General features: G+C 34.7%; 3 pseudogenes; all 3 read right to left on the reverse strand.

Moving 5' to 3' along the window:
* Positions 1–2,170: 2,170 nt before the first annotated feature.
* LOC140843864 (olfactory receptor 6C74-like) lies at positions 2,171–9,188 on the reverse strand (annotated as a pseudogene).
* Positions 9,189–14,505: 5,317 nt separating this feature from the next.
* LOC140843865 (olfactory receptor 6C74-like) lies at positions 14,506–15,469 on the reverse strand (annotated as a pseudogene).
* Positions 15,470–19,479: 4,010 nt separating this feature from the next.
* Positions 19,480–20,435, reverse strand: LOC140843866 (olfactory receptor 6C1-like; annotated as a pseudogene).
* Between the last annotated feature and the right edge of the window lie 5,810 nt (positions 20,436–26,245).

Raw genomic sequence — 26,245 nt, forward strand, 5'->3', positions numbered from 1 at the left:
GGTTTAATTTGGGCAGTTTAAGCAAACTAATTCTGGATGACACATTGCTACATTTATCAATCTTCCTACTTATAATCTGATACACAGTCTATGAAATGGGTTGATGTTTTCCTACATCTATATGATGTATGGAATGAAACATAAATATCGGAAAGTGAAGTAAAAGCAATAAAAAATGCTTTCCTTAACCTCATCTTCCTTAATGATACATAAAGGGATATGTATGATTTCTAATTTAAAACTTCTTGAATCATTTGTTGTACAAACCGTAAGAAGTTGATAATATAAATATTTTTGTCATTTTTTCTGAAATGCTTTATTTATATACTTTCAAATACCTGTTATTTACTAGTTATTTACCACAGATAGCAGAATACAAACTAAAGAGAATATTGAAAGAGCCTTAACTTTTGGTTTTATTATATTGCCTCATTATATTATATGTATTTTTTCATTTTCTATGCTCTTAAAATTTCTGAAAGTTAGATAATGCTATGGGATAACTAGATCAATTTTCTTAAAATGGAAAATGCATGCATATAAATGATTAAGGGACAATATAATCAATTGTTTAAATAACCATTATTCCCGAAATCATATTTATGACTCAGATGTCTTTTTAAGATCTAGTTTATTAACAAGTTATACAAAAACATAAAAAACTGCCCAGTCCATTACAGGTTATATAGATTTTTTTCCCTGGATGTGTTTTATTATGCTTTTCTAGATGGTATTTTCAAAATACATTTTCTTCAAATCAAGGTCAAAAGTTAAAAAGGAAATGAAATTGCCAAATTCATAAACTTTTCTGGAAAAGAAATCATGTACCATGATGTGTTTCTGTGAAAACATTCTTTATTATATTTAATATTTTAAAATTCTGGTCATGACAAAGAAGTCGAGTGCCTGAAATTCCAGATTATTACTGGGAATTCAAAAATCCTAAAGAAAAAGTTTAGTTTATTCTGATATTTTGCTGTCACTGGTAGAAATTTGCTGGGAGCGAGCCTATGGACTTTTAAGCAGTACTAGTTATGTAAGTCTTAAGACAACAGCAATCATTTCTGCAGTAAGGCAGAGTTGCTCTCCTAGCCAAATCAATATAGATCTTGCAGTCAGATTGCTAAGCAATGTTTCCTCCTCTGTTCTTTCCACTGGCCTTCTAACCCTGCCAAACTCCGGCTTCTCAAGAACACCAGCTGCCCCAGGGGAAAGCCCCACCCTTAAACCTCCCTCCCAAGGGCCCCCACCCACAAGGTGGCGAACTTCCTGCTTCTCTTCCGGGTCCTCGGTTCCCGCCGGCGCCAGCTGAAGACCAATCACCCCTTTACATATATTTTCGTCACAACCTATATAAATTGAGCCTGAGAAAAATAAAATTGGTCAGCTTGATCAGACATCCTGTCTTGCTGTCCCTTCTTTGTGTTTCTTGCCCCTTCATTCTCTCCTCCAGCTCGTCGACCCCCGTTGATAGTCCTGCGGGTCGGGACAGAAAGTATAGCTATAAATGTATAAATGTATATCAGTGACAAACGGAAAGAATAAATACACTGAGATAGCATTGTCCTCCTTATTTATCAGTCATTTATAAGCAGTTTCCAGATAGCTTCAGAAGTATCCCGAGTTTTCAAAGGGAGTTTTTTGAGAATGGAAACACCTAATAAGCATGGTATTTCATTGTTATTTTTTTTAAATACGGTAGTAAGAAAAACCATTTTTCATCTACAATTGAAATACTGCTAAATGTTAACAATGCAGTAATAGAAAACAACCAGATTCTTTGGATGTATTTTAACACAATGATCTTTTGTTTTTAATAGCCAAACACTTTCTAAATTGAGCATCAACACTAATGGTTAACTTGGTCACAATTTTCTTTTTATTCATTCAGTAGAGTCCACACAAAAATTGGTAGCATTTAAAAAATATAAATGAATATTATTTTATGTAGGTTGCGATTAAGTGCAAGTAAACAATGATAATAACCTTTACATGGCATGCTACACTCAATATATTTTAATTAAATATATTTATATTCTTGACTAACTAGAATTCAAATATAAAAGAGACAGACTGAAGAATTTGGCTCAGTTTTTCCAGTTATCAACAGGAAAAGAAGTAAAGTGAAAATAATCTATACTGAAGACTATAAAGAAAATAAAATTCTTTGAAACCAAGCTTTTTGAAAATACAGCTTGAAATGAGGTAAAGATAAATAACAAAGCAAAGAAACCAAAATAAAGGAGGAAACTGTGCATTGGAAGCTACTCTTGGATACACTGGTATTGCCAGGGTCCCTTTGTTTGTTTCTTTACATGTGATGCAATAGGATATTCATTTGTTTGGAAGAGAAACAACCTTGTGTATCATATTAATGAAGGCGTGTTTCACCTTTTGGTTCCATAAGGTGTAGATGAAAGGGTTCAAAAATGGTGCAACAGAGGTATTGAGAACTGCAATTCCCTTGGAAAAAGATACTTTTTTGTTTCACTGGAGGTTTAACATTTATGAAGATGCAGCTGCCATAAGAAAGGGAGATCACAATCATGTGAGAAGAACATGTTGAAACACTTTTTTCCTCTGATTAGCTGAAGGGAGTTTTAGAATTGTTAATACAATATACGTATATGATATTATCACCATTGCCAAGGTGACCAGGAGTGCCATCACAGTAGAAACGAAACCCATTGTCTCGGTGAGCTTTGTGTCTGAGCAGGAGATCTGCAGGAGGTAAGTTGAGTCACAGTAGACATGATCAACAATGTTGGAGTCACAGAAATCAAGGTTTAGGCCCAAGAGGAGAGGTATAAAGATGGTAAAGAACCCAGCAAGCCAACAACAGGAGACAAGCTGTGTGCAGATTTTAGTGCTCACGATGGCTGTGTAACGCAGGGGCTTACAGATGGCAACATAGCGGTCATAGGACATGGCTGCCAGCAGGTAAAATTCACACGCTGCAAGAAGGAAGGCAAAAAACACTTGAGCAACACAACTGTTATAGGAAATGGTTTTGTCCCCGGTTGCCATCATCACCAACAATTTAGGGATGCATGTAGTTGTGAAGGAAATTTCTAAGAAGGAAAAATTCCGAAGGAAGAAGTACATGGGGGTCTTGAGGTGAGTATCCAGCAGGGTGAGTGTGATGATGATCAGATTGCCGGTGATGCTGAGCAGGTAGGTGAGCAGCAGGAAGGTAAACAACACCGCCTCCAGCTGAGGATCATCAGTCAGACCCGCTAGGATGAATCCTGTCACTCTTGTGTGGTTCCCCGTTACTGTCCTCTACTTGGCCAGGTCTAAATGAAAAAGAAAAAAAAGAAGAAGAAAATGACGATCCCAAAGGGAAAGTTACATGATAATAGTGGTTACGGTGATGTTTCAGCTAGAGCAACACAAGGCTCATTCATGTTCTAGAGATGCTCATGGCAGGAAGAACAGTAGTTTGCCTTTTGAGGGTATCTGGACAGAGTTCAATCTTTAGTTTGCAACAGAGAATAACCAATATGATGGCAGTAAAGTTTCTCCATTTTTATTTGAATAAATTATAGGGAAATTAAAGGGACTTCTAAAACAGAATGAAATTTTCTTCTCTCTTGCATTTATGCAAGAGTTTGGGATGGAGCTATTTCTGTTTAATATAAGAAGTTTGCATATTAGGAGACAATCTATACCTGTTATTATAAGTATTTTAGCCTATGTTTGCATTTACCTCACCCACTCACCTGCCCACACACATACACACACATTTCACTTATCTCTGTTATGATCACTACCCTACCTACCTTGTACCCTGAGAATATCAGTAACCACAGTGGTAATTTCAGTTTTCTAATGCACGTTGTGGAGATGAGAATATACCAGTTAAAATGAAGTGAAAAATGAGAGGAAGGATATAGAAGCAGATAGAAATATAAAACTATGTGTTCAGGACATTGTGTGAGGTGTAAGAGGTAAAAGAAGAATAAGATAAAAACAAAACTTGTGGAAACCTAGAGAAGTAAGAAGGGTTTTTTAGAGATAGGAGAGTGAGTCTGATGAAAAATTCAAAATAATATTAAAAATGTTTTAATGAGTGAGTAAAATTTTGAAAAATTTAAAAATGTAAATTAGTAAGTAAATCTGTAACTTAGTAAGTTAAAATTTTGTAAGTAAACATTTATAAGAAGAAAATATTTACCAATGATATTTCCCTCCACCTATTTCTTTTCTTTGTGTTTATTTTATTTTGTTCTTTGTATTAAGCATGGCCTAAAAGAGATGAAGAATGAGTGTTTGGTAACTATTGAACACATAATATCAGAATAATGGTGACACAACTTTTTTGGGTGACACAAACTTTTCCCTATGATAGGATATTCAAATGTTTGGCTAACACATACTTAAAATGTTCATTATAGAATACTGTTCTCAATGCCAGGTACATATTGAGACAGTTGTATTGTTTGGTTTGCACAGCTAGTGAATTGAAGTTCAGGATTAATTTGAAAGAGTGTGTTTTACAAGTTGTCCTTTCAAGAGTACATTTTCTGTGAATAATTGTAGGACAGATTTTAGTGTGTTTCTTTAAAAAAAGGATTAATAATATCTCTAAAGAAAATTGTATTCCTTGGTATCTTCATCATCAAACACAGAAAAAGGTTAAAGTTTAGTGATGGACCCTAGATAACATAATGTTTTCTGTCTTGACAATATCAAGGTCATTGTTTCCAACCTATAAGCATGCATTAATTTAGAAAAGGCACATACATAAAATAAACATATAAGGTAAAATAAAAGTTTTTTCCTATATCATCTAGAGGAGTTCATAGGAGGATACTAAGATACAAAAAATGAGAACTTCTCTCAAAGTTATGTTAATCATGTACACAGTTTGGATGAGAAGGGATGAGGGTCATTTTTCCCTTTACATTCACACTCCTTGTACATTCATGTAACTGTGAAGCAATTATTACACATCTTCCCTCATTTACACATATCACACCCACGGCGATATTGCAGGAATGCATATATCTAAAACACTTAATTAGAATTGTTCTATGTCAATTATAGAAACTACTACTAAAACACACTGTAAAAATTAACAAAGGTCACATAAGCAAAGCATTAGGAGGCAGGCCTGTGAATACGATACATTTAGTTGTGTTGCATATTGTGACTATCAGATAAATTAAAAGGAACAGTTTTTCAATACTAAGTTATCACTGTATTCCATTTGTCTTCTTTCACCATTTTCCCTAAATCAAAATTTTAAAGGTTAGAAAAAATAACATTAATGAGGTAAAGATAAAATGAGACAAAAATGGGTTAAAATATATCTGACAGGAAATATGGATTTCAAATTTTAAACATACCAATTCTTTTCATCTTCTTGAGTCCTGAAGTGGTCTGCCAAAAACACTTAAAAGCTGAAACACCATTTTTAAGAAGATGTAATATGCACAGATGTCTTTTTTCAAACAAAATTTAACTTCTGCTTCCACATTAGCTACTTCATCATCCTGCCCTACAGAGCACACCGGCATTCCACTCCTCTCTGGTGGATCTCACGCTAACCACCCTCTGTGTCTGTTTTTCTTGTTATAAGTGGCAGCTTTATACAGGTTTTGTTGTTGTTTTCTACAGATTTTAGACTAGTGTATTAAATTTCCCCATTACTACCATTTACTTAGTCATGTTTTAAGTACTTTTCTGAATATTATTCGCAGTGCCATATAAATTAACCAACACTAGTCCCATGGAGTAATTGTGCTGTCTGTACCCTGAAGGAAAACAACCAAAGATTATGAAGAATTCTCAGCAGGATATGAGATGCAAGTATACCATTCCCATAGGATCAAAAATTTATATGTGTACCAGGGCTTTCCCCATGCATTAAATATTTTTTAAAATAACCATTGACAAAGAAAACACTTATTTAAACTGTTGCCAGAGAATTCAATAGAGATTTTCTTAATATATGCTTACCTTCCCACACACTGATGTTTTGCGATTCCATGTTTAGAAATAAGGAATTGGAAGCAAAATGAAAGTATTTTAATCCATAATAAAGAGTAACAATATAAATAGGAAAATTTATCCTGTCATTGAAAAAATTGTACCTCAGGCTAAATGCACCATGATTAATTCTCCAGATACACCTTGCATCTCCGGTCCTGTATGCCATTCCATTCCTATTCTGAAAGCTGTCTTTCCTCCAAATAGTGTTTGTGATATTATGTAGTGGATCTTAAAGATTTCATAATTTCAAAGCATTCTCCACTTCTGTATTAATAGGCTATTTACATATGGCTATAGTTAGCCTTCCTTGCAACTTATTGTAGCCATGTTACTAAATTCTGTTAAAAAATGTAAACAGAGATAACATGCAGTTTCCTGGGATTATTACTTGATTGGTCGGGCTTGCTCTCCTTTCCTTCTTTACCCTCTCATTCTTGCAATGAAGACAGGTGAGAAGCCCCTGGGAGCCATGAGTATGAGCAATCACCCTACGGATGGGGAATCAATAAGAAAAAACACACCCAGGTTCTGGACACCATTGCAGGCCACACCAGATCAGAAACACAACGACTTCATGGAAGAGTTTCAACATACCAGACTGACCATTTAAATAAGATAGAAATATTTTTGTTGTTGTTAAACCTTTGGGGTATTTGTTTTACTCATATCCTACCCAATCTTTCTTATTATCAAAACCTGTTTCCTAGGACTTATATTTCATATTTGTTTAATTTCTTTACTATGTCCCATAGTAAAGAACATATGTTCATATATTTTTTGTAAGAATAATTCTGAATATTTCTAACTAATTTTCCAGTACAAGAACTCCTGTTCTCTGCTTCCAAATATTGGGTAGAGTTTCTTGAGAACATCAGTACTAATCATTTAAAATAATTTATCCTGACACACAGGTAGAAGCAGACAACCTCGACCAAACCATGTGAAATGACGTGAGATGATGAATTAATTGTGCATATTGTTAGGGTATAAGATGTCAGTGGCTCTACTAAAGGCCTAGGTACTTACCCAGGCTCTTTCACTTTGGCAAATCATAGCTTCAAGCTTTTGTCTACAGAGACAAGAAGATTGCAGGAGTTTCCTTTTAGATTCTAGGATTCTTCCTCAGTGTGGAGAAAATCGCAATTATTTCCAGAATCCCTTGCCTGGCTTTAGCACATCTCCATATCAGCAGGCATTTCCAAGGGGTGGAGAGCAGTTCATCTCCCTATCAATGGGTAATTACCTGGGTGAGGAAGGGCTTGTCTGGACTTGAGAGATTGAGGGGAGTATTCGCTCACTTTTGCCACAGGAGGAGAGAGAGAGAGACACCAGATGGCTGATGTAAGCAATAAATGGGTTTTAAACTTTAGTTCTCCCGTTGACTGATTTCGGTTTCAGCTAGGTATTTTGCCGCGGGATTTCCCCTCCCCAGACAGAGGCTAGGAGACTGCAGGAGTTTCCTCTTAGATTCTCAGCTTCTCCATCAGTCAGATGTTACTCTGTACTGGTGGCCTCAGTCTTCCATTGCTTGCCACTAAGGATTCATCAAATGAGTTTAGGAAGTAACATTGCAAAATGCCAGGCTCTTGAGTCATTAATTCCCTTTTATAGAGGTTTTTATTGTCTCTAAGAAAGGTCTTGTTTGCACTGACAGATGCATTCACAGAATTCAGTTGGTTTCTCCCCAGCCCCATGTGAGAGGGGAAAGCAGGGGCCCACCATTTCCTGCTGGGACATGTTCTACATACTGCATACAAAAGAGCGAGAGGCTCTAAGAGAAAGTTACAGAATAGGGGGCATCCACTTAGTCAGTGCCCTGCTCTCCTAGGCCCTGGCCTCTCAAGTCCTCACTGACTTTTTTGCATTAATGACACAAAGAGTTTGTGTTGGTGTTTTAGAGGGCAGCTTGTTTTTCAACTCTTTTATCTGGGAAAAATCTACCCAGTTCCTGTGAATGTACATATATTGTATTATCAATATACTATTGTCAAAATAAAAGACATACTGAAAAAGAACCATTGGTACATTATTATTAACTAGAGACCTAAATTTATTTCTATTTCAATAGTGCTCTCACTAATTTCCTTTTTTTATTACAGCATCTAGTCCAGGATACTACACAGCACTTACTCATGTAGTGTCTTTATTGTCATCTGGACTTTGATTGCTTTTCAGTCTTTTCTTGTTCATATACTTGTCAGTTTGGAGGAGACTTGTTGTAACTCTGGTAGGAAAATATTTTACAAGCCTGGGGCACATTACCTTTGAAACTGAAATCATTCAGGGAGAAATAAAGTGGGATACACCCATTTATTGCTTACAGTCAGTCATCCACTTCTGCTCACCCGTGTCTCTCATGACCTGGCTACAAAGAAGGAATGCTGATGTTACCATCCGGCTACATCAGAGGCAGGCTTTCCTTCAAGCCAATGTTCCTGGGCCAGTGTGTCTGCTTCATCAGTCTCTGGGGATGCCAAAGGCAAATGGCCAGTCACATGATATACAGTAACAGTTTTAGTCTGACCAGAGGCCCATAGGTCTTGCCACAACTCATGCCCCCAAGGGGGCCAGTGACCAACCATCCCGTTGACATGGTACCATGTTGGTAACCACAGGGTCAAGCCCTGATAGACGGCCCAGCCATCGGTGCAGACAACTATAGGGGAGGGCTCCTGTGTGATCATGAGCCATACTGACCACAACTCAGCCCCTTGACTGCTCTTCTTCTTCATCTTTCATCCATATTGTCTCAGTCTTAGGATGGAAAGACATAGCTCTCCACTTTGGGGGCTGCCCATGACTGGAGGCATCTGTGTACCAAGCATCTTCAGGTATGTGGCATTCCCTCCTAATAAGGACTCTTGGCTACCAATGGCTCAAAAGCAAGTTCCTCCTGTTTTCCACTAGTATACATCACTGGCCCAATAAGTGTTGGAGTTGTCCACTTAAGGTGCCATTGGAGAGGGCACCACACTGCTGTAAGTATGCACCCCCATTTGGCCAGTGCAGGTATCTGTGCCATGCCACTCCATGCCTTTGGGTCCAGTCTCACACCCACCCCACAATGGGACAGGTGGTTACTACCTTGTGTGGAGTAACCAGAGCCTTTTGTGTGGAGAGGCTGGTGCCCCTGGAGGTGGCCTAGGCAGCAGTTCTGCCCTCAGCTCCACCTCCTCATCCTCCTCTGACATCTCCTCAACCACATGGAGGACTCAGGGCCCTGCTCCTTCCCCCTACCCCACAGCCTCCTGTAACACAAATCATCTTGCCGCCTCCTTCCTCACTCTAACACATCTTCCAGGAGCAGGACCTGTTCTCAGTAACTGTCTTTCTTTCTTAAGGGCATCCCATAGGTAATTACCCAGCATCCCCAGGTGAAGCCAAAGTGTGTCTCTCTCCTCAGTAAGCCTTTCTGCTATCTCAAGAAACAAATATTCCACAATCCCAGCTTCTACATGGCCACTCAGGGCCTCTAAGCAGTCTTCTATGTCACGGAGAGTTAATTCCATAGCTTCCAGTGTTTCCACCCTTTGCCACTTCTGGGGAAGAGACCACCCACCTAGGATGTGCTTTACCATAGACCAATTTCCCACTGGGGTTTCCCCAGGAGAAAGCCCCATGGATAGAGTGTTCCCGGGTGAAGCTGTACCCTCCAACGCTGCCAGAGGTAAGGGTGAGTCATCACCCCTACTGCAGAAGCCACTGGGGCCTCACCACCGTCCACTTGGGCATTTCTGCTATCTCCCTACCTTTTCTAGGGGCAGTCCACCTAAGTATCTCACATATGAAGACAAATTTTGGGTTCAGAGGTCTTGCCAACTATCACCAGGTGTAACTCTTGGGGGAAAATATTTTCCCAGCTGGGAGCAAATTACCTCTGAAACCAAAATCAGTCAAATGGAGAAATAAGTGGGAGAAACCCATTTACTGCTTACAAGCAGTTGTCCACTTCTGCTTGCCCATATCTGTCACAACCCAGCTACAAAAAGGGACCCCACCCAACCTCTTGAGTCCAGATATGTCCTCACTTCCCATTGCAATCACCTATCTATGTCTGGATGGACTACTTCTCTCCACCCCTTGGAAACACCTCTTGATATGTAGATGCACTAAGGCTAAAAGAGATTCTGGAAATACCGCAATTTTACCCACATTTATCAAGCAATTTTAAAAGTGCTCCTCAATTTGGATTTATCTCTTTTTTTTATTAAGTAATAGATTAGTGTTCTGTATTTAGGTAAAGAATATAAGAATGACCAAAAATGCTTATCATCCCATCATATCAGAGGGCAAATGACATCACCATGACTTATCACTGTTAATATTTTCCTTGACAACTTGTTTAAGGTATAGTTTTCCAGTTAAAAAAAATGCTATTTTTCTCCTGTCTATAATATTTTCTTGGCAACTAATTACTAAATAGCCCACATCAAAGGAGGGGAGAAGGATTAATAAGCTTCACTTCCTGGAAGGGGTAACTGTCTGTCTGTCTATTTACCTACCTACCTGTATTTGGATTCTTCCATAAGGAAGATCAGTTCCTTCTCCCACACTTATTTGTGTTACTGCTCACTCATGTCAAATTTCTGCAATTTTCCTTTAGACTTTCTCCTTAATAGATTATTTAAAAGTGTATTCTCTAACTTATAAATATTTGAGTACTTTTAAAACCTTTTGTCATTTTCCCACTGGTTTAGAACATACATTTCAAAATGGTCTACCTCAATTTATACCACTTCCCTTGAAGTGTAAGCAAGTTATGATCACATGTTCTTAAAACATCCCTCTCATCTCTGTTGTATTTTTGCCATTAACTTCATTTCACTAAGTATCCAAAGCATTATTACCATCAGTGTTTCAGCCACTTATATTGTAGAGCAATCAAAATGAGAAAATACATCATATTGTATCCTCTTTTGCTCCATTTTTGAAACTCGCTATTTTTTGAAGAAATTCAGTTTTTTGACATATCATTTTGATTTTCCTGGAAGGAAATCCTATAACATCTCTTGTAAGGTAGGTTTGCTAGCAGTATATTCCTGCTGTTTTGGTTTATCTAAGAAAATGTTCATTTCACTTTCATTTATTTATGTACAATTGTAGGTCATCACTTGTCTTTCTGCTCGCAATGCTTCTAAATAGAAGTCAGGGCTAATTGTTATTCCTGTTACTATGTAGGGAATGTGTATTTTCCCTTGTTTGCCTTCAAGAGTTTCTTTTTGTCTTGGGTTTTCATCAGTTTGTAGATTCATATTCCTAATTATATTTTTTTGTTTTCTGTTTGTATTCTCTGAGCTTCTTCAATCTACTCTTTCAAATTTGTCAACAATTGTGAAATGTTTTTAGCCACTTTACATAAACACACATACACACACAGACACGAACACACACACACACAATTTGGAATCAGAAGAGCTCTATCATTAAGGTGAGTGACTTGACAATAAGGACTATAAAGAAGGGCTTCAGATGGAGTTTTAGAATTTTAGGGATTATAATATCAAGGAATGAGTCACAAGAGAAGCCAGCAAAACAAATGAGAAATTATAGCCAAAATAGTTAGAAAAATCGACATAATAATGTGTCATCTAACCAGGGCAAATAAACTATATGAATAAAAGGTAGTGGTCAACTACACTAAATATTACTTAAATTCCTGCCAATGACAATAGGACAACTAATGAATTTGGAAAGGTGGAGTTTGAAAGAGCAGAGTAAATGAATTGGTAGATTATAGACCAAACAAAAGAGGGTTCAGGAGAAAATGTAAGATGAAAAAGTAGAGAGGTAATAATAGCTAAATGTAGACAAGCTGATGCTTTTTAAATTCAAATCACAAATAAAGCAAGGAGACATTTATTAGAAATAGAATATTTCAAGTATTTTGGTTGCAGTAGGAAATCTAATTCAGGTTTCAGTAAATAATATCATAATGAGATATCAAAATAAAGTAAAATTTAAAAAAAAATTTATTTGTAGGATAAGGGATTTTATATTATTGTTTAATTGACCAAAATTGGAGCTATGTTTCTTGAGACAAAGGAAGGATGATTGCCTAGATTTCTTTTGAATAATAAATTAGGGTCTTTCAGTCATAAGTTTTTATTTAGGAAGACTTTATCTTTATTTTATCATAGGAAGAGATTCATTTGATTAAAGAGCAAAAGAAAGTCTCTGTCCATATTCAGACATAGAAGTACATATCTGTCAGAATTTATTTTGGAAAAATTAATTCAAAACAGTTAATCTTATGAGCAAATCAATTGGCAGGCTAGAATTACTTATGTGGGACAGGTGCCAATGGGTTACTTGCAAAAGTTGTATTAAGGGTGAAGTTACTCAGAATCAAGTGACTAACTCTTCCTTGAAAAGATAGACAATGTTCTTAAGCATGGTGATACTGGAATTGGGGACTTAGAGGACTCAGGACAGCTTATCGATTTTGAGACAGGAAGGTATTTGAAAGCACAGAGTGTGGCAGTTCAAGGTAAGGATGACTGCAAGCAAGGCAAAGTGATACTATTAATGCACTTGTCTTCCTTCAGAGCTCTGGACATGTAAAGAAGATCAATGTCCCCTACTAGACAACTCAGGAATGTGTGAAGAGATCTAATATAAATGTTTAAAAAACTTTAAGATCTTCAATTGAAAAGATGAAAACTAAGTCTTCCTGACTAAGTTTTCACTAATCATTAGAGCTTTGTTTCTCACAAAATGACCTTATCTTTACTGAGCTATCTTTTGTTCTTATATATAATGCTAATAATGATTATGATATACAATGTTATTTTCAGAATTATATGATGTATATAAAATGCATAGCAGTGCCTCTATTTAGTAGGTGGTCAACAAAGTATCTCCTATCTTAGTATCCCATTTGTTGTGTCACCTGCCTCACTAGAGCAGAAAAGCTGAAAGCATTTCAGGGAAGCATTTCAGTATTTCTGTGGAAGTTCTCTTAAGTAATATGTTCCTGTATTTAAAAATTTATTAAAGGTCCAATACTTGTTTAAATATCTTTTAAATAAGATTCAATTTAAAAAACAAAACCAAAAACAAAGAACAGCAGTAGTAAATTATCTGTGGATTCAGGATTCAGACCAACAGTAGCTGTTCTAATAGATACAGTATCAGGTGATTCGTCACAGACAAACTGAAATAAAGATAAGACAGATTATGTAACTTTAACCTGCCAGCCAGCGGGAAGCAGCAGGAATAGGGATGCCTTAATTTAGAAATACTAGACCCTTATTAAGAGTTACAGAACATCCTCTATGATAAATAACTAATAGGTAATAAACATTTAATAGTATATAGATAAGTGTTTTTGGAGGAGCTAATGATAAATTAATGGCTTAACTGAAGTAGTATGTTTTAACCAATCTTACCCTAATTGGAACATGAACAAAATCAAAGTAGCAGGAATACTGAGAGAGGCTTATACAATTTAATAATATACTATAATAATATATATATTATATATACATATAATTTGTTCATTTTTATTCTGTGTTCTTGACATTTCTAAAAGTTAGACAATACTCAGGATCACTAGATCTACTTTCTAAAAACAAATTAGACCAGAATTATCAAGGATAAAAAGTAATAATCAATTGTTTAGATAACCATAATCCTGAAATTATGTTTGTGACCCAAATATCTTTTAAGATCCAGGTCATCCTACAAATTGTATAGAAACATGTAAAATTATTCAGTCAATTATATTTTATGTGTGGTTTTCTTCCTTTTCATGTTTTATGCTGCTCTTTGAGACAGTATATTTTGAACATATTTTCTTCTAAATAGTTTCTATGGAATATACTAGACAGAACAATCAAATTTTTAACAGACAAATATCTTCAAACATTAGCAGTTACATAGATGGATAATCTTTGTTTACATTTTCTTTCAATTACTTAATAATTAATTATTAATTATATTATTAATTATATATTATATAATTATATATAAAAATATAACTATATAATATATATATAATTATACATATATATAAAATATATACTATATATTAATTATTAATTAAAATTAATAATTAATTATTAAGTAATTTAAAATTAATTTAAAATGAAACTAAATTGTAATTAATTGATTAAAAGTAATTAAAATAAAAATTACTTAATAATTTGATGACCTTTGAATTGTGTGCTACATAAAATATAGTTAAAATTAATGTTTTATAGTTTTGAATAAGTAGAAATCGAAGACAAAAGAGATTGAAAACTTTAGCTCCATTTCTTTCAGATATACACAGGAAAAGGAACTACTATGACAAGAAAAATCTAAAGAAATATACAGAGAAATTTCATTTTTGTGGAACAGATTTTTATGAATAAAGAAATTATGATGAATATTATAGAAATCAAAGGAAAAAAAGGAGGAAACTGTATTGGAAGGTACTATCAGATACACTGGTATTACTAGAGATTATTTATATTACTTGCATTATTGTATTTACTTTTACTATTTGGGATCCTTTGTTCGTTTCCTTTACATATAATGCAATAGTACATTCATTTTTTTTGAGAGAGAAACAACCCGGTGTGTCATATTCACGGAGGCTTGTTTCACCTTTGTTTCACCAGCTGGTCCCATAAGGGGTAGATGAAAGGGTTCAGAAGTGGTGCAATGGAGGTACTGAGCACCACAATCCACTTAGAAAAAGATACTCTTTGTTTCACTGATGGCTTAACATACATGAAGATGCAGCTGCCATAAGAAAGGGGGATCAAATTCATGTGAGAAGAACATGTTGAAAAAACTTTTTCTTCTGATTAGCTGAAGGGATTTTTACAGTTATTAATACAATATACGTATATGATAAGGGTCACAAAAGCTGAAATGAATCCCATTGTCTTGAACAGCTGTGTGTCTGAGCAGGAGATCTGCAGGAGGGGAGTTGTGTCACAGTAGAAATGATCAACAGTGTTGGAGTCACAGAAATCAAGGTTTAGGCCCAAGAGGAGAGGTATAAAGATGGTAAAGAACCCAGCAAGCCAACAACAGGAGACAAGCTGTGTGCAGATTTTAGTGCTCACGATGGCTGTGTAACGCAGGGGCTTACAGATGGCAACATAGCGGTCATAGGACATGGCTGCCAGCAGGTAAAATTCACATGCTCCGAGAAGGAAGGCAAAAAACACTTGAGCAAGACAACTGTTATAGGAAATGGTTTTGTCCCCAGTTGCCATCATCACCAACAATTTAGGGATGCATGTAGTTGTGAAGGAAATTTCTAAGAAGGAAAAATTCCGAAGGAAGAAGTACATGGGGGTCTTGAGGTGAGTATCCAGCAGGGTGAGTGTGATGATGATCAGATTGCCGGTGATGCTGAGCAGGTAGGTGAGCAGCAGGAAGGTAAACAACACCACCTCCAGCTGTGGATCATCAGTCAGACCCGCTAGGATGAGCACTGTCACTCTCGTGTGGTTCCCCATTACTGTCCTCTACTTGTCCAGGTCTAAATGGAAAAAAAAGAAGTAAAAGAAAGTGAGGATCCAAATGGGAAAGTAACAGTGACAACTAGTGGTGAAGGTCATGTTTCAGCTGGAGCGACACAAGGCTCATTCACGTTCTAAAGATGGTCACGGCAGGAAGAACAGTAGTTCGCCTTCCAGGGTATCTGGACAGAGACTTCAATCTTTAGTTTGCAGGTCTACCAGAGGATAACCTATATGATGAGAATAATTGTTCAATGTTTTAATATGAATAAATTGGTGGGACTTTTAAAACATAGAATAAAACATTTTTCGTCTCTTGGTTTTATGCAAGAGTTTGGGATAGATGCCATTTTCTGTTCAATATAAGAAGTTTGTATACCTGATGCAAAATGGTATGTGTAATTGCAAGTGCATCAGCATATGTTCTGTATTTAACACACACACACGTGCACACACACACACACACACACACACACACTGTAGCCATCATCATTAATTGAATTAATACACCTGTACGCGTTTACTTATCTAATCAAACTCAAATGCCTGAATCTTGCTGTTATTTATTTTTATGACTAATGAGATACAATTTCAAATAAGTTAAGGCACTGGGATGTATTTATTTGCTGTGTTTACTAGTATTTACATCACATGTATCTGTATTATCATCCCCACCCTATCTGTATTGTACTCCAAAACAAACTCAGTAGGAGCATTCTTTTAATTTCAGTTTTATTATGCCTTTTATGATTCTGAGAACAAACCAAGAAAAATAAAGTGAAAAGTGAGAATAAAGGAGATAGAAGCAGATAGAAATATAAAATATGTGTCTAGGAGATTGATGTGTGAGAGGGAAAACAAAAAGAAAGATTAAAATAAAGCTTATGGAAACATGGAGTGTTAAGAAGGCATTTTAGAGATAAAGTGAGTTTGATGGAAGAATGAAAAGAAGTTTAAAAATATGTTAATATAAGTAAAATAGAAAAATTGATTATGTACATTAGTAAGTAAAATATGTATCTTAGTAGTTAAAATGTATTGAAAAATGAGAAAATATTTAACAATGAAATTTCTTCTCCATCTGCGTCTATTCTTTCACTTACTTTTTTATTCTCCATCTAAAACACACACTGAAATGAACAATTTTGGGATCAGGATGGCCTAAAATAGGTGAGGAATGAATATTTGGTAATTATTAAACACATAATGAATCTCAGAGCATTAGTGACATGAATTCTAGGTGGCATACTTTCCCTATGATAATATTTTCAAATGTTTGGCTAACACATAATGAAGAAAAATGTTTGTTATAGGCTACTATTCTCACCACCATGTACATATATATTGCTTAGATTTGTGCAACTAGTAAATTGAAATTCAGGACTATTTTGAAAGAATGTTTTTTCTAAGTTGTCCTTTCAAAAGTATATTTTGTGTAAGTAATTACAGGACAGATTTTAGTGTATTTCTTCAAAGAAATTAATATCTCTAAAGAAAATTGCCTTCATTGGTATATTTTCATCATCAAACAGAAAAAGGTTAAAGTATATTGATGGACACAAGATAACACAATGTTTTGTCTTGACAATATCAAGTAATTGTTTCCAACCTCTAAAACATCCATTATTTTTGAAAAGGCATATATAAATTAAAATAAACATATAAGGTAAAATGAAAGTTATTTCTAGTAATATCTAGAGGAGTTTATTGGTGGATACAAGATAAGAAAATGAGATCTGCTGTCAAAATAATGGTAATAATGTACACCCTTTGGGTGAAAAAAAATGACTTTTATTTCCTATACATTCCTTTACATTCACGTATTTGTGAAGCAATTTATTGTACATTTTCCTTCATTTATACAAATCACTTCCATGACAACGTTGTAGGAATGCATATATCTAAAACCCTTAAATCAGAATTCTACTATGTCAGATTATTTATTTTCCCAGTTTCAACAATTGCATACACCAACTATCCCCAAACATCTGTGGTTGATGATGAAGATACCAAGGAAGGCAATTTAGTAAAAAATTAACATAGGTCACATTAGCAAACCATCAGAAGGCAGGCCTCAGAAAATGAAGTTTATTTGTGTTACACATTGTGACTATCGATAAATGTTAAGAAAGAACAGCGTTTTCAATACTAAATTGTCATTGTATTCCATTTGCCTTTTTTCACCATTTTCCCTAAATCAAAACTTGAAAGGTTAGAAATAGTAACATAAATACAGTAATGATAAAATTACAAAAAAATAGGTTAAAATATATCTGACAGAAAATGTGGTAAATTCATACAAATGGATATTTTTAGGTTTAACAGGAAGGAAATCCTGGCATGTGTGACAACATGGATGAACCTTGAGGACATTATGCTATGCAAAATAAGCAGTTGTAGAGAGCTGCTACATAATGTTGTGCACACAGTTAACTACTCTATTGTGCCTTTAAAAATATAAGTGGGTAGATCACACACTGTGTTCTAACCACCAATAAAAACATAATCTGTACATATCCACAAGTATAGCAGTTAGACATAGAGAACAAGATTAATAATAATTTATTGATAGCTAATTATGCTATATGCTGTACAGAATTATTTTCATCCCTATACTAAGTTATATATACTTGATTAACCTGACATTTTTACTGACTTACTGATGGGGAAATACATACTTAGAGGTTATAAAATCTCAAGTTTATTAACTCTTTGCTGTATTTAACATCCAAATTGTACTTTAGATAGGACGGAATAAATTTGAGAAGCCATTAATAACTTGCCTCTAACCTTTTGAATCCCTTCAATTTTCTATCACTTTTTTTTCTTTTTCCACAAACTTTCTAATTTTTTTATGTATCTTCCAACTGACTCTATCACATAATGATCATTAGGAATATTACACCACAATTAGGATTATAGTATTTTTCTATTACTAAAAAGTGTTTATTTAATTTACAATACTTTTTAGTATTCATACTTATTTCAGCTTTACACATACACACACACACACACACACACACACACACACACACACACCTTTCTAAAATACTTCAGAAACTTAATGTTTTAAATAGAATAGAAGTGTATTTCAGCAGATTAAATTCTAGTTTTTACATAAAATGGAAAATTTTACTTTGTTATAAAGCTTTTGTTTTCTACACATGATTTTGCTTAGGTATAAAATAATTTGGATACATGCTCTGTTTTAATGTAATATAAAACTTGAGAAATGCTATGTGTGTGTGAGTGTATATATATATTTCAGCAGAGCTAGAAAGTGGAACTTGCCTTCTATGGAATTAGAAAAAGTGATTTTATTCTACATTTCTAAAATAGCATTTCTTCACTATTTTCTACAGTGTGTGTGTGTGTGTGTGTGTGTGTGTGTGTATACATCTACTTATTTATTTGTACCTATGAATTATTATGGGATTTGGAAATGTGAACATCTATTTAGCACCATACCTATAACAGTACATATTGTTAAAGATCTCTGGTTTTTTCATTAAAAGATAAATTATATGGTCATACACTATTAAATTGAGCAACGAATAATGTTTCTTGGTTTTTAAGTAGAAGCATTCACATGGTCAATAAGTGATAGATGTTTAAATATTTTTTTTCCTAAAGAAATTACAAGATCATAAAGGCAATTCCTGTCAAATACAAATGAAAATCACAAAATTGTATTTTCTGCATAAAGTAGGTACAATATATCAATATTTACAGTGTCTCCTCCATTCTTGGTGATGATTTTCCTAAATAATACTCAAAATACAATTTTACTTCTTAAAATAATTTTTAAGAAGTTGCAACTAACAAAGTGTTTGCAAGAACAGGAACTGGATGACACACAAAAGTTATTTAAACTGAATGAGAAAGCTATAAAATAATGTGCTTGGAAACTGCTGGAAGAAAAGAAAGAGAATGAAAAGGATAACAGGGAGGCCATTGTGATTTGAAGAAACTATGGAAATTTCATGATTGTATTTTTTAAATTGCCCTGCAATGTGTCCCTAATTCATACACCACAGCTTTTCAGTTGTGTGTGAAAAACAGTCTTCCTTGCCATGTCCACAAAGGCTCGCTTGACTTGCTGATTCCTCAGGCTATAAATGAAGGGGTTCAGCATGGGGGCTACCGAGGTGTTTAGCACAGCAACTCCCTTGCTCAGAGACATTCTGTCTTTTGCTGAGAATTTAATATACATAAATATGCAGTTGCCATAAGAGATGGAAATGACAATCATATGGGATGAATATGTGGAAAAGACCTTTGTCCTCTGACTACTAGAAGGAATCCTCAAAATTGTTCGGATGATATACATGTAGGACACAACTATTAATGCCGAAGTGAACATGAGAGTAAACACAGCACAGGAAAACCGCATTATCTCTAGGAATTTTGTGTCTGAACAAGAAAGTTGCAGCAGGGGAAAATAATCACAGGTAAAACGGTCAATAATATTAGACCTACAGTAATCAAGGTTCAAGAGCAACAAGAGGGCAGGGAATATGATTAAGAATGAAAGTAGCCATGAAGAAAAGACAAGGAGAGTGCAGACTCTGCGATTCATGATGGTCCTGTAATGCAGGGGTTTGCAGATGGCAATATAACGGTCATAGGACATGGCAGCTAAAAGGTAAAAATTCAGTGACTCCCAAGAGAATAAAAAAAAAATAATTGAGCAATGCAATCATTAAAGGGAATGGTTTTATCTCCTGTAATGATGGTGCCAAGGAACTTGGGTATACTGACTGTTGTGAATGAAACCTCTAACAAGGAGAAATTTCTGAGGAAAAAGTACATGGGGGTGTGGAGGTGGGAGTCCAGAAGGGTGAGGGTGATAATGGTCAGGTTCCTCGTGATGCTGAGCATGTAGGTGATGAACAAGAAGACAAAGATCACCACTTGAAGCTTGGGGTCATCTGAAAGTCCCAGGAGGATAAACTCTCTTATTTCTGTGGAGTTTCTCATTCTTCAGATGTTTTTTCAGTTTTCTCCCACCAGACATGTAGAACAAATCACAAAGAACTATTCTGAAGAGTGGATTAACAAATATGCAAGTTTAGAGCTGGAATTTGGCTGAAATAGCATGTCATCTCACCTTCAGGGGAAATTTAAAGCAAACTAACATTTGATACTAACAACCTTAGTTGATACTAATGAATGATCATTGATACTAACAACAGTCCTTTAATTTACTCTCTGTTACAGGTGAAATCTCTAGTTAAGGGAAGTTAAAACTCAGTACCACAAAGCTTGAAGTAGTAGGGCAGCGATTTGTTCTCAGACTTTCATGACTCTTAATCCTACCTGCTATCTTTCAGAGATGTGCCCATGAGTTTTCCTCCCAATGAGAACCACTTTTGGGCTATTTCTTATTTCTCCAGTCCCTCTCCATGTTATCCATTCTGTGTAATTAAAACATTGAGAATTCTCAAAACGTGGAAAGATACTTTTTAAAAAAATAAAAAGTGACTGTCCTCAGCCATCTATCAATTTTTTGCTAACACTCAGCTTTTTCCAACTCCTGTTATTTCCTCACTGGGAGCCTTAAATAGTAAAGTCGTTGCCACCAGCAACCTTTGATGGTAGGGACACAGAGAAGAAAGGGAAAATAATTTAAGCTGGAAGTGTTTAAAACTAAGGTTGATTACATTTGGATCCCTGAGAACATTTTATGATGTGTCCTTTTTATGACCTTTATTCCTGTACAACCGATTTCCCTTTCTATTTCTATTAACTATTAATATCATTCTTATATTGAAGAATGTCCCTCAGAAGTAATAGTAAAGACACCCAAAATCATATCCTTCCTTATTCTCACAACACTAGGTTCCATGCCCGTTGTATGAGTTCCATCGGGATCCTATACACATTCTTCCCACCCACCCAATATACTGTGCTAAACTCTCCCATGATCTCCTCTACTACTTGTACATATCGGCAAGTTAGGACAGTCTTACTTTAAAATCTATTGCAACATAATCCAGTGCTAGTATCACCACAATAGGTTTAAAACATTTGCCTCATTCATTAATAAATTGATGTTGAGTTTTTTTGTGGAATCGCTTGTTACCATCAGGCATGGTTCTCTATTTTACACCAAATTCTAGGCTGTCTGTTACATAGGTTATGTCTTTGTTTTACAAATTCCTACTTTACCTACTTGTCAAGATGTATTTACCCACTTGACCTAAATTCCCTGCTGAGTAAATTTATAAAAGAAGACATGTAAAGGAACCCAATTTCTGGATATGTAATTTAAAATAAACTACATAAGCCTTACTTCAAAACTACTTTCCTTAAATTTCTTTACAATTCATCCTTTTAATTAACTTTCCTCCTGCTCAGTGACATCACTGTTCCTTCATTGGACTTTGTCACTGAAAGCACTAGTTTTGCATAACAGCTTGAAATAAAAAAACTGCATTCTTATGAAACAGTATTTCCTTTCAATTTCAAGATTGAAATTACTGTAATAACTTACTGGCATTGGAAACTAAGGTTTAAAAAACATTTTATCTTTCCTCTTCCATCGCGAATAGAATAATGTCTCATTGCACTCACTGTATTTTCAACCTTCAACTTTTTTGCATGTTTGTTTTCTCTCTTATGTTTCCTATTAATTTTAATACTTTTCTGAAGAATAATCACATGACTTACACATTTTGGCTACTGATTAAACCTGTGAAGAAACGTAGGAGGAACTGTGAAGAAAGGTACTAACAGGTATTGGAAGGGTTCGGGGGCATCACTGAGTATGAAGTTTAAACAGCCAGTCTTTAGGGCCACAGGAAACAGGCTTATGGGGACTAGCAGGACACGATACAGTATTACAGAATTGTGGGTGATATGCTATACTTTTTACATAAAAATGTTGATGCAAGATGAATTCAATGGACTATATTCACCTACCAACATTAAATAATCCTGATAAGAATGATCAGGATTCATTCATTTTTCAGCCTTTTGAGAGAAGTAATATTCAATGTTTAACAAGGTGCGTTTGATTCCTGGAGTCCTCAGTCATCTCGCGGGTCTTCATGCAGAGTGTGAAGGCTAGCTCCAAGCCTTTACCTCATCCTTTCAGCTTTTTATTTCTGAAAGCTGATCTATATGTCCCCCTGGAGAAACAGGGTTAAGATTATTAAGCTTTATAATTCCTTCCACCCATTTAATCAAGTTCACTTCCTGCCTGAGAACCCTGCGACAGACCTTTGAGCTGTTCAAAATGACAATTAGCAATAATGCTTCATATTTATTAAATAAGATGACTACAACACATCTTTGAAACATCTTTCTGAAAACACTCCTCTATGCTGCGTTTCAGAATCCTCACCATAAAGTTAATATGAACAATGATTCTTTAGATATAGATAAACCAGATATTGATGATTTCTTTGATGTCCAAAGTGAGAAAAGGACTTTATATTAAAGAATACATTGTTTGTTCCTTTGAGAGACTGAGAGAATAGCCTTAGACTTTTTACATTTTATTGATGGTGTGTTTTGCTAGTTTTGATTTTAATAATGTTTTATGTTGCACTGAGTGGAAATATTTCTTCATAATGCAATAACTTTGGAAGTTTGATTGTTTCCATTTTTTCTATGTTTACTAAATTCTCTCTTCTCCAGTTAAACCTCCTTAGAGGTCATTAGAAAAAAATCACAAAAACATCTCCAAAACAATGTGCATTATTGATCTTATCCCTCATTTTATTTTTCTATTTTATGCATTTAAAGAGTCATTAAGGGCCAAGGTAAATACACTTAAGGGAAGAAAAGTTGTTTAATTCAGTGTTGTGGGTAACATCCAGTTCGGCTTCACAGTTGCTCTAAGTTTACTTTGGGCACAGTTCAGTGGGTCTGGTATTGGGCTGCGACCCTGGGTTCCTCTAAGAGCTTCTCTTGGCCTGAAGGAAGCAAAGACTCCTCAGGAGAACCTATTGAGTGGTTGAAAGGATTGTTTTATTAGATGCTTTTTATTTTGTTTTCATAATTACTTTAGATGACTATTTCTCTGGAGAACTCTAAATAATTTACATCCATTTTAACAATCATGGGCAGACTGACTTGTCAGCATTCATATCCGTGTTTATAGAAACACATCAATGGAAAAGAGAGATCATCAAATCACTTTTATAGTAATTCAAGAAATAGCAAACTCAAGTCTGCAGGGGTTCATGCTAGTATCAACCCCTATCCTCATGCTTTCAGGTCATTAACTAGCTAGCTATAATTTAAATAAGGAGGGAAAAATTAATTATAAGATTTTATCAAAACATTATTAAGTTCTTATTTACGGCATTCTAGGGTTAATTATTCTCATAGAAAATATGTGAACTTTGCAGTTAGAGAAATATGGATTAAAAATTGGGCCACTTAATGGATTTGTGACTTTGGATTAGTTATTTCTTTAAGCTTCAGTTTTGTCTGTTTAAAATGGAGTTGAATTTTCAAGAGTGTTTTTGAGAATTAATTGAAATATTATAAGTGAAACTACTCTGTGAATCATGTGACATTAAATATGCATTTAGAAGAGCTGTTTTATTTGCTTGGTTTTGTTGTAGACAAAATTCATTCCTAATTTTGGAAAGGATATTGACAGGTAAATGTGATTTAGCAAAGACATTCCCATGAAGTGCTAAGGATTTTTATATTTTATCTTATTTAGCCCTTATAACACACCTTGAAACTTTCATCTTTATTCCTAAATGAAGAACTAGGCTCAGTCAGTTTATATTCCTTAGATATATTCATACAGCCCGCAAATGTCATATATAATCACAGACTGCCTGAAACTAAAGTTTGTTTTCTTGAACAAAGTACTACATAGCTTACATCCAATTGGAAATACACAGACACAGGTACAGTAATTTCCTGTCTTTACTTAATAGAGAATGAATAAATTTATATAATAAAATAAAATGGGCTAACTCCTTTTTATGCTTTTCATTATATGCAGTTGCAAAATATAACTCCAGTATATCCTATTTAATGTGATCAAAAGTTGAGTTGGTCAGTAATGAATTTATGATAATGTTTGATAGATTTCCATTGTCTTCTATGTGTCTGACTTACCTCTGATGTTCATATGCACAGGCTCACTAACACTCAGAATGATTGGAATATTAAAATAATTATCAGATGCCATTGTTACAATCCAGGGAAACCAGCATTCCTGAAAACATTTCCTCTCATTGAAAAAATTTACTTTCTATTGTCTATGTTTTTGTCTTAAAATTCCCATTATATCCAAAGAGATATATTTCAACTACAGAGAGTGAGAAAGGAGCAACTAAATAAAAAAGAAAACATGTCAGAAGATGTTTTAAAGCTTTCTGATATGGTTTCTACGTAGATTTTATGCAGCATGAGCCACTTAATGTTTTTTGTATTCTAGCCACCACTGGCTCAAGGGGACTCATTCAGTGAATCAAAATTGCCAAAACAGGAATGTACACAAAACAGTAAGGAATAGAAAATATAATACACATTGGTATTAAAATTGGAAAAGTAAGCTTGGGAGACAGTGTCCAATGGGGCAGAAAAAAAAATAACAACAAGCAAACAACAACACTAAGTGTGAAGTTTGTTTCTCTTGACATTCTTTTTCAGAGATAGGTAACCAAATATCTTCATTCCTAATGCAGATCTCTACCTTATATGCCATGCCATTTTTTAAAACTGGTAATCTATTGGGTTTTAAAAACTCTGTAGTAAGTATATTCGTTAGCTTTGTTAATTTTACTCTGCCTTCCAATGAGAACTTATGGGACCATAATATTGCTAATATTTTATATTTTCTTCTCACTTTGTTGCTCATTAGTAATGGCAGTTGAAGAGTTACCAGTTTTGATTGAATGAAGTTGTAATTTACAAGGAAGTATAATATTAGGAGTTAGGACTTTCCTTAATTAGGCTATAAAAATATAATCATGCCCAAATCATGTGAGCAATAAAAAAAGCCAATAAAACTGTGCAGTTACGGTAAAAGCTATGGAAAATGTGAAGGTCCTTACAGAATTTCAAATATGTGTAAGTAGCATTCATTTTGTTTTGTTTTGTCTTTTCAAATCAGGCTCTTCAAATATGATTTTTCAAATCATATTGGCTCTTATAGCTCAAGACCTCAGGCAAGTTACCAACTTTTTTGAGCATCAATTTACACATTTGCTAAAGAGAGATAATCATGTCTAAGTTGCCATATTTCTGTGAAGATTAAATGTGATGTATACATACCTAGTTCAGCATATGACATAGAATGAATGCTCCCTATAAAAGAGATAATATTATTTATGAAATTCCTACCAAACTTCCAGGTGATAGAAGTGTAACAGTGATTGCTTAAATATTTACTTGTTGTGTATTTTAAAAAATGATAGATAAAAAGGACAGTATCAATTAAGGTATAACACATGCATACCTTCAGCATAACTAGAAAACAGAATATGTGATTTTCAAATAATTTGTTAAGTAGTAAAATTAACACCCAGGTCTACTGATGAGTGGGAAGAATTGGACAGATACTGCAGATAGCATGTAAGAAATATGGTTGTTAAAGATATTTCATTTATTTAATGTATTTTATAACTTTAAATAATGGTTATATTAGTAACAGAAGATAAAGTTTAAGAGTCAGTTGATTAGAATTGCATTTACTCCTTTACCATTATATTATAACATATTTTTATTCAGAATAATCAGTGAAATGGTCTATCTCTCATATGATTCAGAATCATGAAAAATGATTACATGGAACCTACAGAGAATTTGAAAGG

Source organism: Manis javanica, chromosome 10, assembly GCF_040802235.1.
Source record: "Manis javanica isolate MJ-LG chromosome 10, MJ_LKY, whole genome shotgun sequence".
In the NCBI taxonomy this organism is placed as follows: domain Eukaryota; kingdom Metazoa; phylum Chordata; class Mammalia; order Pholidota; family Manidae; genus Manis; species Manis javanica.